General features: G+C 46.0%; 1 long non-coding RNA gene across 1 annotated transcript; it reads left to right on the forward strand.

The window, feature by feature from the left end:
* Positions 1–11,434: 11,434 nt before the first annotated feature.
* LOC144105549 (uncharacterized) lies at positions 11,435–15,403 on the forward strand. Its single transcript, XR_013308822.1, has 3 exons — positions 11,435–11,669; positions 12,740–12,829; positions 15,248–15,403. It is a non-coding gene; the product is annotated as an uncharacterized LOC144105549 (long non-coding RNA).
* The last annotated feature ends 267 nt before the right edge of the window (positions 15,404–15,670 follow it).

Genomic DNA, 15,670 nt, shown 5'->3' on the forward strand with positions numbered 1-15,670 from the left:
CCCGCTTACTCGGGTAAGCTCCGGTTAGTTCGGAGCACAAAATATTCTTGCTCAGGGTTCAACAAGACAGTGCGCAAGACAAGGTTCTTGGCATAGCGCTTCCGCACTAGAACGGTCTTACATAGAGGGAGACACAGAGGCTTCTACAAAACGACAGACGGACAAGCAGGCACAGACAAAAAGGCGCTTTAGTTCAGAATCTCACTTGACCTTAAATCAGAATTTTAGTCCCAGCTGAGAAATTGTGGCTCTTCGCATTCTTCATCAGGCAGTTGGATTCAGACCTCACTTCAAATCTCTGGAGCATTTTTTATGATCAAATACTATTAATACAAAAGCCTAGGCAGTTTAATTAGCATCATCAACTTTGTGGAAATAAAGTGGGGACAAAGGGAGGGACGATCAAGCGTTAACACTGATATGCTGTTTATGACCCTTGCAATCAATACACAGAGCGGGCCAGCTATCTACAAAACATTGACGAGGCATTCCTCGGAAGTATATAAGGCAACGTAAGAAGGACTCCCGACTTACCGGCTGGAGCAGGGTCGCGATTTCGGAGGTATCGGCGGCAAACGTTTGTATGCGCCGATAATGGCGGCCGGGTTTTCCCGCGCGCGCCGAATTCTTGGGGAAAGGCCAATCCCTAGCATTTGCTGGGGAAGGTGCCGAGAGCGCGCGCTTCGCTGCCTGAAGAGAGAGAGAGGGTTTATTGATAGGAATGATAGGAAAGGCAGAGAGGTTGGCCTGAAAAATACATATCTGGCCTGCTACTCTGCTCTGGGGGACGGGAAGAGGAGAGAAAAGAAGGTCACGATGGGGGACGATGATGATGGGAGGAGGCAGATGAAAAACTACTTAAAAAAAAGGCACACTTTCTGACATCACAAACGCGAGACAAAGTCCGTGTCGCTCAAAAAGCGTGAGAGCGCTCGCGTTGCCTTCACAGTTCTAAAGCTATCTGGCCAAGCGCCGAGGATCAAATCCTCAGAGAGGAGCGATGTGTCCATAGGCTTCAGAGCAGATGCGAGTATGAGTCTTTCACGTGCATACGCTGGACACGCCACTAAAACATGTGCTATAGTCTCTAGCACGCCACATGTGGTACATTCCGGGGAGTCCGCTTGTCCTATTAAGTGCAAGTATTTGCGCGTGAATGCCACATTTAAACGTAGTCTACGGATAACGCATGCAATAGGCCGAGGTATTCCGCGAGGAACTGAAAAGGTCATCGTCGGATTTAGCCGTTTAAGGCGGATGTGGCGGGTGTCTGGCAGGGCCCAGTACCTAGCCGTCGCCCTCCTCATCATTTCCGAAAGGAGACAAGTTGTGTCCACTATAGAGAACGGTAGAGCTGTACGCAGGCCACTTCTGAAGGCGCTCCTTGCTTCAGCGTCGGCGGTCTCATTTCCACGAGTCCGCAGTGTCCGGGGATCCGCTGAAACACTGTACGGTGGCCGTTTCCCTGAGCAAATGATACGAGACTAATGATATCAAGAGCCAGAGCTTGGTAGGCTGTGTGGCGTAGGAAGCATCCTAAAATGTGTAGCGCAGGTTAACAGTCGGTGAAAATGCACCACTCCTGAGGCGGTTCTCCGCAGATGTGGCGAATCGATTCCCGAAGGCCCACAAGCTCTGCAGCGGTTGAAGTAGACTTGTGTTCCAAAATGAATCTGCGGGTCGTCTGTTGTGCAGGCATTGCGAAAGCTGCTGTTGATGCATTTGGAGAAGTAGATCCATCCGTGTAGACGTGCACAGATTTGTGGTATTCTGACCAGATGTAAGCAAGTGCGAGTTGCTTCAGTCCGCTAACCGGCATCGCAGACTTCTTGATTATGCCAGGGACATGCAGGCAGACTGAAGACTGAGCCATTACCCATGGGGGCTGCAAGGAATGATGCGGCAGGGCATAGTCTGATGGCAATTCGGAGCGATGGAAGCGCAATGCGCGTGCAAAACTGCTGTCCGGTCGCTCATCAAAAATCTTCGTCAGCGGGTGACAGCGGTGCCGTGTAAGCGCACGTAAATATACACGAAGTGGTTCGTGTGACAGGTAGACCGATATTGGGCACGCACGAGACGAAACCAGAACCAGCGGCAAGGCACAACGGATCCCCGTGCGCCTGCCGCGGAAGGTGACGAGAGCCTGCGGCTGCAACCGCTCATGACGCTGGCCGGATACCGAAGAGACTCTGTCCGGTCGCGCAGAATTCCGCGTAACCTAACCTCTAAAAAAAGGAGTAAAAAGGTAGTAAAACTGTCCTCTAGCGCACACCCTTTTATAAAAGGGTGTGCGCGAGAGGACAGTTCACTCCCTTTTCACTCTCATATAGGTGTATTTGTGTTTACAGTGTACGACGTGGCGCTCCCGTCGCCGTTCCCTTTCCCCCATAAGGAAGATTTCCTTCCTCGCCCAACCGGTGCTGTCCTGACGGCCGACGATGAAGATGGTCCGCGTCGAAATGGAGGGAGGAAACAGGTTTCCGCAACCTGACTACGCCCTCTGCAAGGCAAAGACCTCTCCCATATCTCTCCAATTAACCCTGCCCTTTGCCAGCTGAGGCCACCCTATCCCCACAGACATCTTAATCTCATCCGCTCACATAACCTTCTGCCCCTCCCCCCCCCCTCCTACCCTTGCCTTCTCTTGTGATCCATTCCCTTTCTCTTAAGGCAATGATATAAGAATAGATGGGCAGGCAGGCACACGCCAAAACACAGATCGACACGGAGACAGAAACTTCCACAGTAGGCATGCACCCAGTATTTTTTTTTTTTTTTTTGGTAGGAGCAAAAGGCAATTTATTGTACCGCGGGGGAAGGAGGGAGGGGGTTTAGCTTTATTTTGGAGGAGGGAGGGCCCCTTTTGGATACGTGCCCTATCCACACGCAGAAAGGAGGACAGGCAGGCGGTCAGGAAGACAGACCGACAAAAAACGCCGGCGTCTCGAAACTTGAGCTACGTACTTGTCTGAATGCTTGTAGTAACCTTAGGCAAAGTTGCTTCCTCTAAAAATACTCTTCTATTCTCCCTTTTTTTCATATTCTCTTTTCAGGTTGGAGGATCCATCATTGCATACACAGTTATTCTTGCGCATACCAGCCAAAATGTAAAAGGCGGCTCGTCGACCCTTCGAATGACGCTCTTCGATCTACTGGGGCATTCCGGCACCTCCTGACGCGAGCTTACCTCACACGTTTAATCCGCATTTTATATTGCACAAAGGCTCTTCTTTTTTGGACGACAACAACAAAGCCTCGATTTATTTTGCCATGCTAGTAGCAGCTGCTGTCCTTGAGCGTCAAGGCTGTTGCTAGCGGCATCAATAAGTTTCAACATGCAATAAAGGAAAATATCCCGGTTTCTAAGAAAACACATTTTTAACGTCTTGAGTCCTTTTTGTAGTTCGTGTCTTGCGAAAGTCATAGTCTAACTTCAATTTCTAATGCATAGTTCTTTGAACAGATGCTGGTGACCGTTCAGTAAATGTGGAGGCAATTCACCACGAGCATATAACTATGTCGAATTCCTGCGGCTCAGTCATAAAATACTGTACGAATAGTTTTGAGGTACTATAAAGGCATCATGACGAAACGCGCTAACCTTTTTAAGACCCAAATGAAACGAAGACACACCTCAGATGCGAACTTACAGCTGATTTCTGATGGGTGGAGCAGGTTTTCTTTTATACATGGAGACACAAGTGCCACCACTCGGACACAAAGAACAAAATTAAAAAAAACTGAAACTGACAATCGTCGCAAGCCTATCTTCACATCGGTAGACGCTTATCCACATTACCTAAGCACTTACACTTGTTTTCGTGACAGCGACGGAGACACGTTGCTGATGCACTCATCAGCGCCTTGAAAGTGCAACCTGTACCTGGATTTTCACGAGGACGCATCCATGAGCTGACGGATGATTCGGGCAAGAAGCATTGGAGGGGCGCCGCATTGCAGAGCACTGACACGACGGTCACAGCAAAAAAGATCTATTCCCGTTTGGAGCGGGGCCTGCTTGACTTGGTGGATGATCTCCGTCAGTGCCAGAAGTGCTGCGTAGTGGCGGCCTCATCGCCATCGCTACCGGGAAAGCTGCGAAAGGGCATCGGTCATGCCCCCTGCCGACGACGACGCGGAAAGACCTCACCAGTAACCGCCTCACTGGCCACCAATCAAGTGTAGCGGCATTCCCGCCTTAGAGGAGCTGCGGACGGCGTACCGAATGTAACCAGACGGGTCCAAGGCTGTGGTATGCTTTGTGAAACTGGTGTAAGTGTGTGAAATAAACTACACAGCCTTCTTCAGCACCCTCCAGCTCCCGCTAGTCCGTCTCCTATTCTATCCAGTCCGCGCACTATTCTATTTCCAGGTTCTAAGATTAATCATCATATGAAGTAGAACCTCGTTATGGCGTCTTGGCCTAAGCGGTTGCTACACTTAAATGTACTGGTATGAGATCCCCCACTCTGCTAACTTTAAATCTCGTGGATTTGATTACAGTTCACGGCGAGGACCAAATCAGGAATATGGGGATCCCCGCTTACATTAAATTTTTTTCAATCTCATAGAAAAAAAAGCCTTTAGGTTTTCTTCGAATTCGTTCTAAGGGACATACCATCCTTGGCAAAAGTAACCAGGCTGTGTATAGTTTACACCTTAGTTGTTTAGTTGAGCCTTTACAGCTTCCCTAAAGGTCACAAGGTGTTGAAACGCAAGGAGGAGAGTTCTCCTTACCTTACAGATGTTTTCAGCTTGAGATGTTTTACAAGTCCTCCACTCAACGACCGAAAACAAATCATGCAACCTAGATGCTTGAGGCAAGGATGATGAATTCAGAAAAGACGTTTCTTGTCTAATGCTGCGACACCCTCAGCAATAACTGCGATACCATCCACGTATCCGAACACACTGTACATTTCACTAATCCAAAGCATTCGGTATTAAGTGTCTGGACTTAACTTCACGAAGAGGTACATGGGATACCAGGGACACCGTAGTGGAGGGCTCCACACTAATGTCGACCACCTGGACATTTTTTAACGTACACTCCCATCGCGCAGCTCACGCTGAGCGGTTTTCAATTCTGATTCCATCATAACGCAGCCGTCGAGGTGGAGGATTAATTTCATGTGACATTACAAATATTGTACAGCAGCGTCCCTAAAATGCTTCCTTTCCAAACACCGCCCAATACTTTTTTTTTGTCAGGGCGCATCGTTGCAAGAAAAAAACTTCTTGCGAACGGGTGCGAAGGCCACCTATAGGAAAGGTTGCCGTCTGATTATAACATAAAGAACTATTGAATTCTGCCTGAGATGAATCGCTCAGCAACGTAGAAAATTTTAAAACTTTATTCCGAGCCTGCAGCAGCCCCGCAGCGGTGACTTGCAGATGAGTTGATAAGGTGAGTAGATTTTCTGTTTATTACGTATAGATATATCTTCAATAGTGAGCATCAAACAGAGTCAGTGACTTTTTGTTTTGTTCTGATCAATACCTGCACATAAGGCAGTGCTCCAGTGCGCATACTTTAGTTGATGCCTTATGCCGCTAGGCAAGGGAAGCTACGGGCGGCGTGGCGCTACAATTAACCTGTTAAGCAAGATGGTGCTTGCCATTATTTTACTTCAAGGATGTAACAGTTTTGACATTTGTCTACGTTTTGAGTATTCATCATTCATCCATTGCCTAGCAAAGATGCCAGCAAATCTCACGCATGCATGCGCGCAAACAGAATATTCACCACTATGATTTAAATAAATGTCATATTTTCATGATAAATTAGTAGATTTCAAAATAATAAGACAGGGCAAATGCACTAGGAGCGCGTGAGAGGAGAGAAATCATTTGTTCTAGCCCATGCACTGCAAACCACGTTCTAAAATTGCATGAGCGAAAGCCAGTAGCTCAGTCATGCATAGCAGGCAATGATGATGATCATGACAGACGAATAGGTCAACCGAGCGCCCTCAACGGCCAAATAGTTAACGAAAGCTGGCGCATGCAGTCCCATTAGACACCGCCATATGTGCAGGCCTCGAGTTCAGTAGGTGTTGGTTCTGATTTGTGCCGCTCTAGGCAATTGTTTTGTGGCATTTCTAATATCGGGTGGTCTACCACTGTTAACAGAGTGCGTCCCAATGAATTCTTATTAAGCATCTATTCTGGTTCACTGATAAGCAGTCATACGGCGAAAGGAATTACGAACTCGTTTATTTATCTATCCTAAGCGCCTGGTTAACGAGACAAGTGTATTCAAGTTCATACGGTACAATGTGTTATCATGTTTCAAAGTTTCAAACGCGGGCTTTCTATCCGCTGGTGATAATGCCACATGACTGAGTATTTTGGCAACGCAATAGCACAGTGAATGCACATGTGTTAACTACTTCCGTCGTAAAAAAAATACTCTGTGTTCTCAAGAAACGTATTACTAACTGAAGTGCTTGATTCCAACCCGCACTTTTCCATCGTGGGTTGCGGGCTACACTAACGCATCAGTTCTCCCCGTAGGAAGCGAAGTGCATTGAACTTGCACAGGATAGGGGGCCGGTCTTTGAATGTCAGCCAGGTGGCGCTTCCAGCACAAGTAGATGTCGCTTCCTATGTTGCGCACATGCATGACTACACATCAACAACGCAGCAAAACACGTAAATACGGAAAGGAAACCGGGAAACGAGTGATATCATATGCCTGGGGGCGCCTCAAATAGCAACCAAAAGCGGAATCCGCTCATTACAGGGGTATGGAGTTGGGGCTCCGGCCCGCCGTCAAACTTGCAGCCAAGTTTCCTATTGATGAGCAGGCACCGACCTGTTAACAGCTGCGTCTCAAGACGCCAAGTTTCCTATTGATGAGCAGGCAGGCACCGACCTGTTAAAGGCTGCATCTCAAGACAAGAGTCCCGTGACCTGTGTGTATTTCGCAGAAACGTATGGCAACAGGCCAGACGTGCCGACGGCCCAGCCAAGCAAAACCATGAGCCATCCAGACTAAACGCATGTTTTCGCAAGTCTACTCAGTTTAGCTACGTTAAAATCCTACCAATTTTTTGTTCGTTGATTTCGTAGCATCTAAAGCCCTTTTCGGTCTGGAGGTTCTCTCCGGAGGTTTGTCATTATGGACGGGAAGTGTATTCCACTTTTGCATCGCATAGTAAATGCATTCAAATGACGGAAGAAAATGCAATCTCCTTTTTTCTTGATTACTTGCGTGATGTTAAGAGCGTGTACTGAAGCGTCAGGCATCTTGAGTGCCTTTACATTCTTTAAATGCTTCTGACTTGAAAGAAAGGCGGCATGATCGCAGGAAACGTTCCATGCACGCCAGCGCTTGATTATGTCTTCAGCTTTTGTTTCGAGTGTTGTGCAGCGCCAAAAGGCAGCAGCTCTCATGGGAATCGAAATGCATTAAGTTTTCAGGACACAGAATGAAGCACTCCGTGTCTTAAATAAGCGGCTGTTCCGGTGCAACTAGAGGTCGCTTGTTATTTCATGCTCTTGACTGAGTATCTTATCTACTCGAATATTGCTCTACACGTCGTTTCGATCGAACCCTCCTTGCCCGCCCCCAACATCGAGAACCGCCAAAAAAAATTCCCTCTGAGGTCGACTAAGTGATGCTTCGAGCCGCCAACGTGCAATTAAGACGACCGGTCCAGTGCATAGAATATCGGAGCTGCGCCAGGGCCTTGAGAAACTCTTCAGCGTAGAAGACGCACTTACGAACCGACCGCGAATTTAACACTTCTGCCGCAGGAGCGTTTGGTAGAACAAGTGAGGCCTGAATGCATTCATTTTATTCTGCTTAAGTTTGACAATCATCCTGTACGACTAAGGAGTCGCTGATGACATACAGTATTTGCCAAAAGTAACCGGGCAGCAATGGTTGGTTTCTTAAACGCGTAACGAAGAACTTGCGGCAGCCCTTAAGCTCTGAATCTATGTCAAGTAAGGAGAACCCTTGTACTCTCTCACGTTTGACACCTTTCGGTCTTTACGGCTGCCATAAAGGCTTCTTTATGCGGTTGAGAAGCAAAAACCTGTTGCTCGGTTACTTTTGGCAAAGGGGGCACGGGAGCGACATTAATGCTGTAGGGATGCACGAAAGCTTTCCCTTCTTTTTATTACGAGATTGAATCAAATTTAGCACCTCTACAACCACTGCTAGTATTCCATGATCTATCACGGCGGAACACCTTGATCGAGTTCGGCACGAAAGCACCACTTACACCTGAAATTGTTGCTTTCATTCGGCCATAGGTAGAGACAAGTATAGAGATGACTGAAGCCATTCCTTGACGGGACGATGTACTGCTGAGCTGAACAAACATATTTCACTTCGGGAATTGTTTTACGTAGCCAGAGGGGAAGAGAATTGCTGTTTCACACACCAGATTGGAATTTTTCAGACTTTTGTCGGAAGACCTAGGTACATACTTTCGCTGCCTTCAGACGCGCTGGTGGTTCAATTGTTTTCTGTACAGCATGACCGCTTGTAATAAGTTCATACTAAAGCCGAGTAAGCAGTCCTTGTGCGTGAGATAGTTCGGATTAAAGATATTGAAGATATTTATCTTTTCTATCCGTGTAAATGAAGACCTTGAGGTCTAACAAGGTTCCAACACAAAGATCACCGGGTGTACTGGTTGATGCACGTTACTCTCTTCTGTTTTACAGGAAGCCGCATGCTCCAGCCCTGTGAAGTTAGGTTGTTTCACAAGGATCCCACTCACCCGATTCGGAGAAACAAAAAGGCCCAGCATTCTTCATGTTTCGTCCTGCAACACCCCCTATCATCACCATGGGGTCATACATGAAGGAGCATTTCAGGTGGTATGGGTGGATCTGCGCTGTTGCTGGCGTTCCGTTTGCTCGACACCTCCAAAGCGACGGTAAAAAGGATGTCAGGTGGATATGGAAGAGATGCTACGATGTCCACTCGGTTGTCTGCGCCGCGCTGTTTGTCTTTATCCAAACTTTCTACTTTCACGAGATTTATTACATGGTCTTGGTCAACGCCCGAATGTTTACCGCAACTCTGTACGTGCTCACGGACACCGTAATTACCTGCAAAATTTTTTACACCATCTTGCGCACGTATATGATGTCAGGCCAGCTTCTGAAACTGTTCAAAGAATCTGAAAAGTACGAAAGTCGCGCGAACTTTTTTGCCCCGCAGCGCGCCGAGCGGTCGCTGGTCCGCTATATCATTCGGTTTTTACTCTTCGTGAACTTTTTCGTAAACGTAGCGGCTTCCAGTCACCTCTCGTTCCAATTCGTCGACTACATCGGATATAATGGAATATTAGGCGCCTTCATAAAGGCTGCCTGTTTTGCAGGCAACTTCCTTTATTACTTGCAAGACATGCTACACTCTATAATCCTCAGACCTTTCTCCGAAGTGTTCCGGCTGTACATTGCTCACCAGCGTGATGTTCTTTGTTGTGTCGTTGAGGGGCGTGGCGCTAGCGTCGCTATCGGCGAGCGCGCTACAGCGGTGCAGAAAATACGGATAAACCTGTGCAAAGTGAAGGAGCTAAAAGACACGCTTGATGACATATTGGGTGTCTCCATCGCGGCCAACGCTCTCGCTATCCTGTGGAACGCAGGCGTAGCCGTCTATCTCGCATTTGCCGCAGAGTTTTGGAGTCCGGAGCACTTACTTACGATTATCTTCGTTGTTTCCTCGTTTGCCGACTTCTTCGATATCGCCAATCTGAGCCACGAGATGATAACAGAGGTGAGTAAACTTGCTCGGGAACCTTTCGGGGCAGACTGACTCATGAAAGTGACGGCAGACGATACAGGTGCCCAAAAAGTTTAGTGGAAACACAAAAGTGAAGAAGCGTTGAGAGGAAGCCTCATTGCTCTGGCCAAACATTCGACAAGTACTCCGGTCGAGATTTTGGTTGGAGGTCTGAGGCGCCCTCTCATATCTGTTGGCCTTGCTTTGTGTTATCAACAGTTATATCTTCCGTCCCTCTCACTTCCGCACTTAGCGTAAAAGGATTGATGGAATACATGTTCCATTAGGAAAAAAAATTACTTTTCTCCGATAAATTTGTGAATTTTTTCTGCTTTGGACGAAAGAACTGTGCAAAATCTTATAACCAGATCGCCTAAATGGCGGAGCACTGACACATGGCTGCTCTTTCTGCAATAACCGACCAAGAACCGGAAGTGATATACTTATAAAGTAGACTGAACACGCTTTAAAAAGATAACAAGGTTTTACTGACGTTTCGACTAGGGACCAGTGTTCTTCGGTAAAACATTGCTATGTTTTTAAGAGTGTGTCTGTCTACTTTATAAACACACACACACACACACACACACACACACACACACACACACACACACACACACACACACACACACACACACACACACACACACACACACACACACACACACACACACACACACACACACACACACACACACACACACACACACACGCACGCACACACGCACACACGCACGCACACACACACACACACACACACACACACACACACACACACACACACACACACACACACACACACACACACACACACACACACACACACACACACACACACACACACACACACACACACACATACACACGCACGCGCACGCACACACACACACACACACACACACACACATATATATATATATATATATATATATAGAGAGAGAGAGAGAGTTGAGAAACGCTTCATTAAGCGTTCCTCCTCATTGCTTAAAAAGGCAGGCTCTCTCCAAAACGACTCAAAATAAATCTATGGCTAAATGAAGCGTTTCTCAACTTTGCGTTTCACCTCTAGCAATCAAATACGTTAATTTTCTATACTTCATTTATATATATATATATATATATATATATATATATATATATATATATATATATATATATATATATATATATATATATATATATATATATATATATATATATATATATATATATATATGAAGGGAGCTAACAGTCACCGAAACCAAGGTGCATAGGGGAATGTTTTTTATGTGTTGTGCTTATCAGTGGGATATTATGGTACTTAGATTAATAAATCGCTTAAAGAAAATTACTTATAAAGCAGCAGAAAAAACAACCATGCCGCCGGTGGGATCCGAACCCACGACCTCCGAATATCGCGTCCGGTGCTCTTACCAACTGAGCTACGGCGACGGCTGTCCAATCTGCTGCTGTATATATATATATATATATATATATATATATATATATATATATATATATATATATATATATATATATTCCATAGCAATGATGCGCTTCCTCACGTTTTATTAATTTAGTGTTTATGAAAATATTGACTTTATCACCCAACAAAACATGGACTCCGACAATACCATTTGTTGGTCGAGTTGGTGCTCACGATAATCCATAACACCGCGACAGACGGGACAGAGAATAGAGGACACAACACAGAGCGCTGACTCACAAGAGTTGTGAGTCAGCGCTCTGTGTTGTGTCCTCTCTTCTCTGTCCCGTCTGTCGCGCTGTTATGGATTATCGAAAACATGGACACTACCGACCTTACTTCTTGATAGATACTGTATGATGTTTCACTCTCTTTTTGCAGCTGAGTAAGGTGCGGGAAACTCTGCACAGATCACCAACCTGCTGCGGAAACATGACCTATTTTAATCAAGTACGTGTGCGTTCTTACCTTCTCGAGGCTGTGTAGACTGGTTTATTCATTAGATCTTTCAGCCCTGGTGTGCTCGAATGAGTAGAGAGACGCGATATTATGTGAAGCCCTATATTTATGAAAATCGCAGAGAGAAAAGAAAAATTGCTAAAAAAGCACTCTTATTTATATTGGCTGCACTTCTCACATTACCGCACTTTTCGTACGACGCGGAACATGGCGCATGAAGGAAACGTTGCATGCGGCAAAATCGTAAAAAACTGAGGTTTTAAATGCGTGTATGCATTTAATGGCTGCATGTTCACCTCTTAGCTGCTCCAGTGGCTTAATGGTCATGGTGCTTGTGTGGTCACCCGAAAGACGCGGGTTCGATCCCGGCCGCGGCGGTCACATTTCCATGGAGGCGAAGTGCTTGAGGCCCGTGTACTGTGCGATGTCAGGGAACGTTAAAGAACCCCAGGTGGTCGCAATTTATCCGGAGCCCTCCACTGTGGTGCCCCTTGTAACCCGAGCCTTTGGGGCATTAGAACTCCATAAACCGTAAATCATTGTCACCTCTCATTGGCCGCAGTATTTTCTCCGTCTGCTCGTCCATCCGTCGGGTGTCCGTCCTTCTACACCACTAAAATGTCACACATTTTCGCCTCTCTTAGTCTGCTGTTTTTGTCTCTTTGTCTGTACACAACTGCGCCATTGCCCCAGTCGCGCGCACACAAAAGCGAAATTAAGAAATAAATCTGACAAAAAATATTGAATGAATAGGCACGTGGCAACAGCCACGTCCGCCCAAGTAGTTTGTAGGAAATTTATTGCGAACAAAACTCATGAATGATTGCTGCAGCAACAGGTACCCCTATACGCCCATGTCGTCTAGAATGCAGGAAATAGAAGTCTATGGAAAAGATACTTTCTCAATAAGCTTGCAATAAGCAATAACATGCGACAGCTTTCCATAACGGTGACAATAAGATTGGCGATTAAAGTTCCTTAAAAGAACAAAACATCAGCGGCTAAATGGGTTATCACAAGTTATGACTGCTATTTTCCGATCCCTTGTTCTCTATTTGCAGCTCGTCTATCTGCGGAACTCCATAAAACCGAAAGAGATAGCCATCTCTGGAGCAGGGTTCTTCTCACTAAATCGGCCGCTACTTGTCTCGGTAAGCACTCCAGACTTCCTCCGGTTGGCTGTGGCATGAGGGGTAGTGCACACCAAGACGACGGGTAAAGAATAGATGCACACATCACAAGCACTGCTGTGTGTGTATCTATTCTTCGTCCGTCGTCTTGGTGTGCGCTACCCGTCATGCCATGCAACACCGGTAGTGAATTCCACATGTTTCCATCTCTGAAGTTTGGCTAATTTATCGCCAAGCTAAGCGCGTTCAGCCAATACGGCGTTGATAAAGACACAACATAGCAAAATAAGTCTAAGCATACAGGGATTTCGGGGTCTCTCTCAGAAACACACGTACGCAGTGAAAGCTTGCTGACGGCAGCGCACGTGAACGCACAGGGGCAAATGTTATTTGAAAAACTTGATTAGCGCATTTAGATGAGGACAAAAGAAAGCAGGCAGATGCTAGACTTGCCACTGATGCTTTACTTCGAGTGCAAAAGATTTATGCACTTTTTTAACGGGAAAGCATTAGGAGGGCCACGAAGGCGAGAACTGTCCGACGGCCTCAGCATCATCGTCAAAGTCTCTATGAAGCTTCCACCTTCTAGATGGTGTTTAGAGGAATTTGCCTCTCTCTACCTTCCACCTGTCAGCCATCCTCGTCGCCTGCTGCCTCTCCCCCCTCATCCCCTTCACTTGTAGGAGACATGAGGAAGACGCCGAACGGAGAATGACTCAGCAAAAAATGAAAATAAAAAGAAAATGACCCAGCCAACAGCAGGTATACGTGCAAAATATGCAGCCTTTCGAAGAATTATGTGTGCGAAAATGAGGCTTGCGGGAGCTATTCTTCTCTCTTTTCTCGGGAAGAGCAACCGGAGTCTCACAAGCGCCACCGGTGGCTGTGCTCGAAACAGTCATCTGTCAATTTCAGTGAACCCCCAAGCCACTATTGGCATGAGAACTCGCTCCATCTAACAATGTGATACATTTCGCGTAGTTGCGCTGTAGAAATTGGAATAAAATAAAAACTTAAACACATTGGGTAGTGAAAGACAATGACCGCAGGACTGGAATGAACGGAATCAGAACAGAAATAGATTCACGAGGGAAAAAAGCACGTTACCCCATTTTCTCCGCATCAATCCCATTGGTCGCCTGTAAATGAGGAAAAAGGGAAGTTGGCCTGTATCAATACAATCGGCACTCTAACGTCAAAGATACGACTTCCGCTGAAAACGGACTTTTTGCAAGCTAAAAAAAGTATACAAGCAAGGTGCTGTCGTGACCGGTTGTTTCAGCAAGCAAACTGTGATTCTGTCAAAGCAGATTTTCACGCAGATCCCTGGGACTCGGTTACTCCGCCGTTAATTTCAAAATGGTGATTGGGTTTCTTTATCGATTTAGAGGTCACGCGTTTAAATAAAGTAGAGGATAGAAATTTCATCTTGAAACACAATTTTCTCGGCAATAAATGCGTCCTTTGATGCCGAAAAAAATCAGCATAGCGCACAAGAGGCAGGGAATAGAGATTTGCTAAAAATTACAAAAGGCTGTCTGCTGCGTCGCTTCAGCACTACACATTTTGTCTAAGCATATTCGTGAAGCTGGTTGGAAAGATGAAAAGGATAGAAAGAAGCCCACTGAAAGAGAGAATTTATAGAGCTGTATGTGTTATGACCTATTATACATAAAAAAATATTAGGAGCAATGCTAGCAGTGCTTCACGCTAAAGCACCAGGAGTAAATTTTTCGCAGTATGCAAAAATTTATTACAACGTTTAAAAATTGTAGCTTACAAATGTCACGATTTGCCAAAAATCCAAGGGCCCGTGTAATGTCTTTCTGTTTCGTATATTGACGACACGCTAGGAATTCAAGAAAAGTACTTATTATTCTACTTGACAAAGTCTGCGTGAAAATGATTCAGGACGCGCTGCTAAGCTAACGATTGTGTAAAATATCATTCACCGCATTGGCATGATAACATAAAAAACGTCCCTCTTTGTTGTGATGTCAAAAATTCTTAATTAAACTGGAGGAAGATAATCACTGCTATGGTCGGGTACAAAACAAGTGCGAAGGGGCAAAAGCATCTGACAGGAAGCCCTCCAGCCAATGGCGTCGACCGAATCTCATGACATCATGTTTAATCCCCTTGGACCTGATAGCGTGATACCGCAGGAGGTTGCAGAAGAAAGATGATTAACGCTGGCTTCATTGGATTAACAGCGGCGTCACTGCAATCGGTGGACGCCAATGGATGGAGGGCTTCTTTTGAGTGGAGTCTACCGACACTGTCGTGAGTTGTTTCCTACTATAGATGCAGTACACTCAAAAAAGGCTGAGAGTTCAAATTCTACACAGCTGTGTACTTGGTGCCAGCGGTTTAAGAAATGTGAATTTTGTGCTAAGACTACAAGCTTTACATCTGCCTTTGTTTTTATTTATTTATCAGCTTTCAGGGGCCCTTATCACTTACACCGTGATTCTCGTACAAACCAGCGGCACTGTGGGAGGAGGTTCAGCGGCGCCTTGAAGGAGTTGCATCGATTGGCCGAAAACTAAACTTGTCTGTTAACTGCTGCCGTTGCGAACATAATAAACTCGGCCTTCTGGTCTCTCATTTCTTTTTGCGTGAAAAATTACGGTTCAATGTTTTCTGACGGTGGGACGTTGACTCGGCTCAGTAACGTCCTCGTGAACCTGCCCATAATCTCTGAAATGTTGCCAGGGGAGGGGCAACAATGTTTCTTTTGCTAGCGTACGTGCTGAACCCAGAGGGTGTACTCAAGTCGCTACATTTTTTTAAGCAAAAAGCTTCACTACTCTATGTAAAACAGCCGTCGCGTAGGGCGCAGAAGGACCTTGAACGACCTTC

Source organism: Amblyomma americanum, chromosome 9, assembly GCF_052857255.1.
Source record: "Amblyomma americanum isolate KBUSLIRL-KWMA chromosome 9, ASM5285725v1, whole genome shotgun sequence".
In the NCBI taxonomy this organism is placed as follows: domain Eukaryota; kingdom Metazoa; phylum Arthropoda; class Arachnida; order Ixodida; family Ixodidae; genus Amblyomma; species Amblyomma americanum.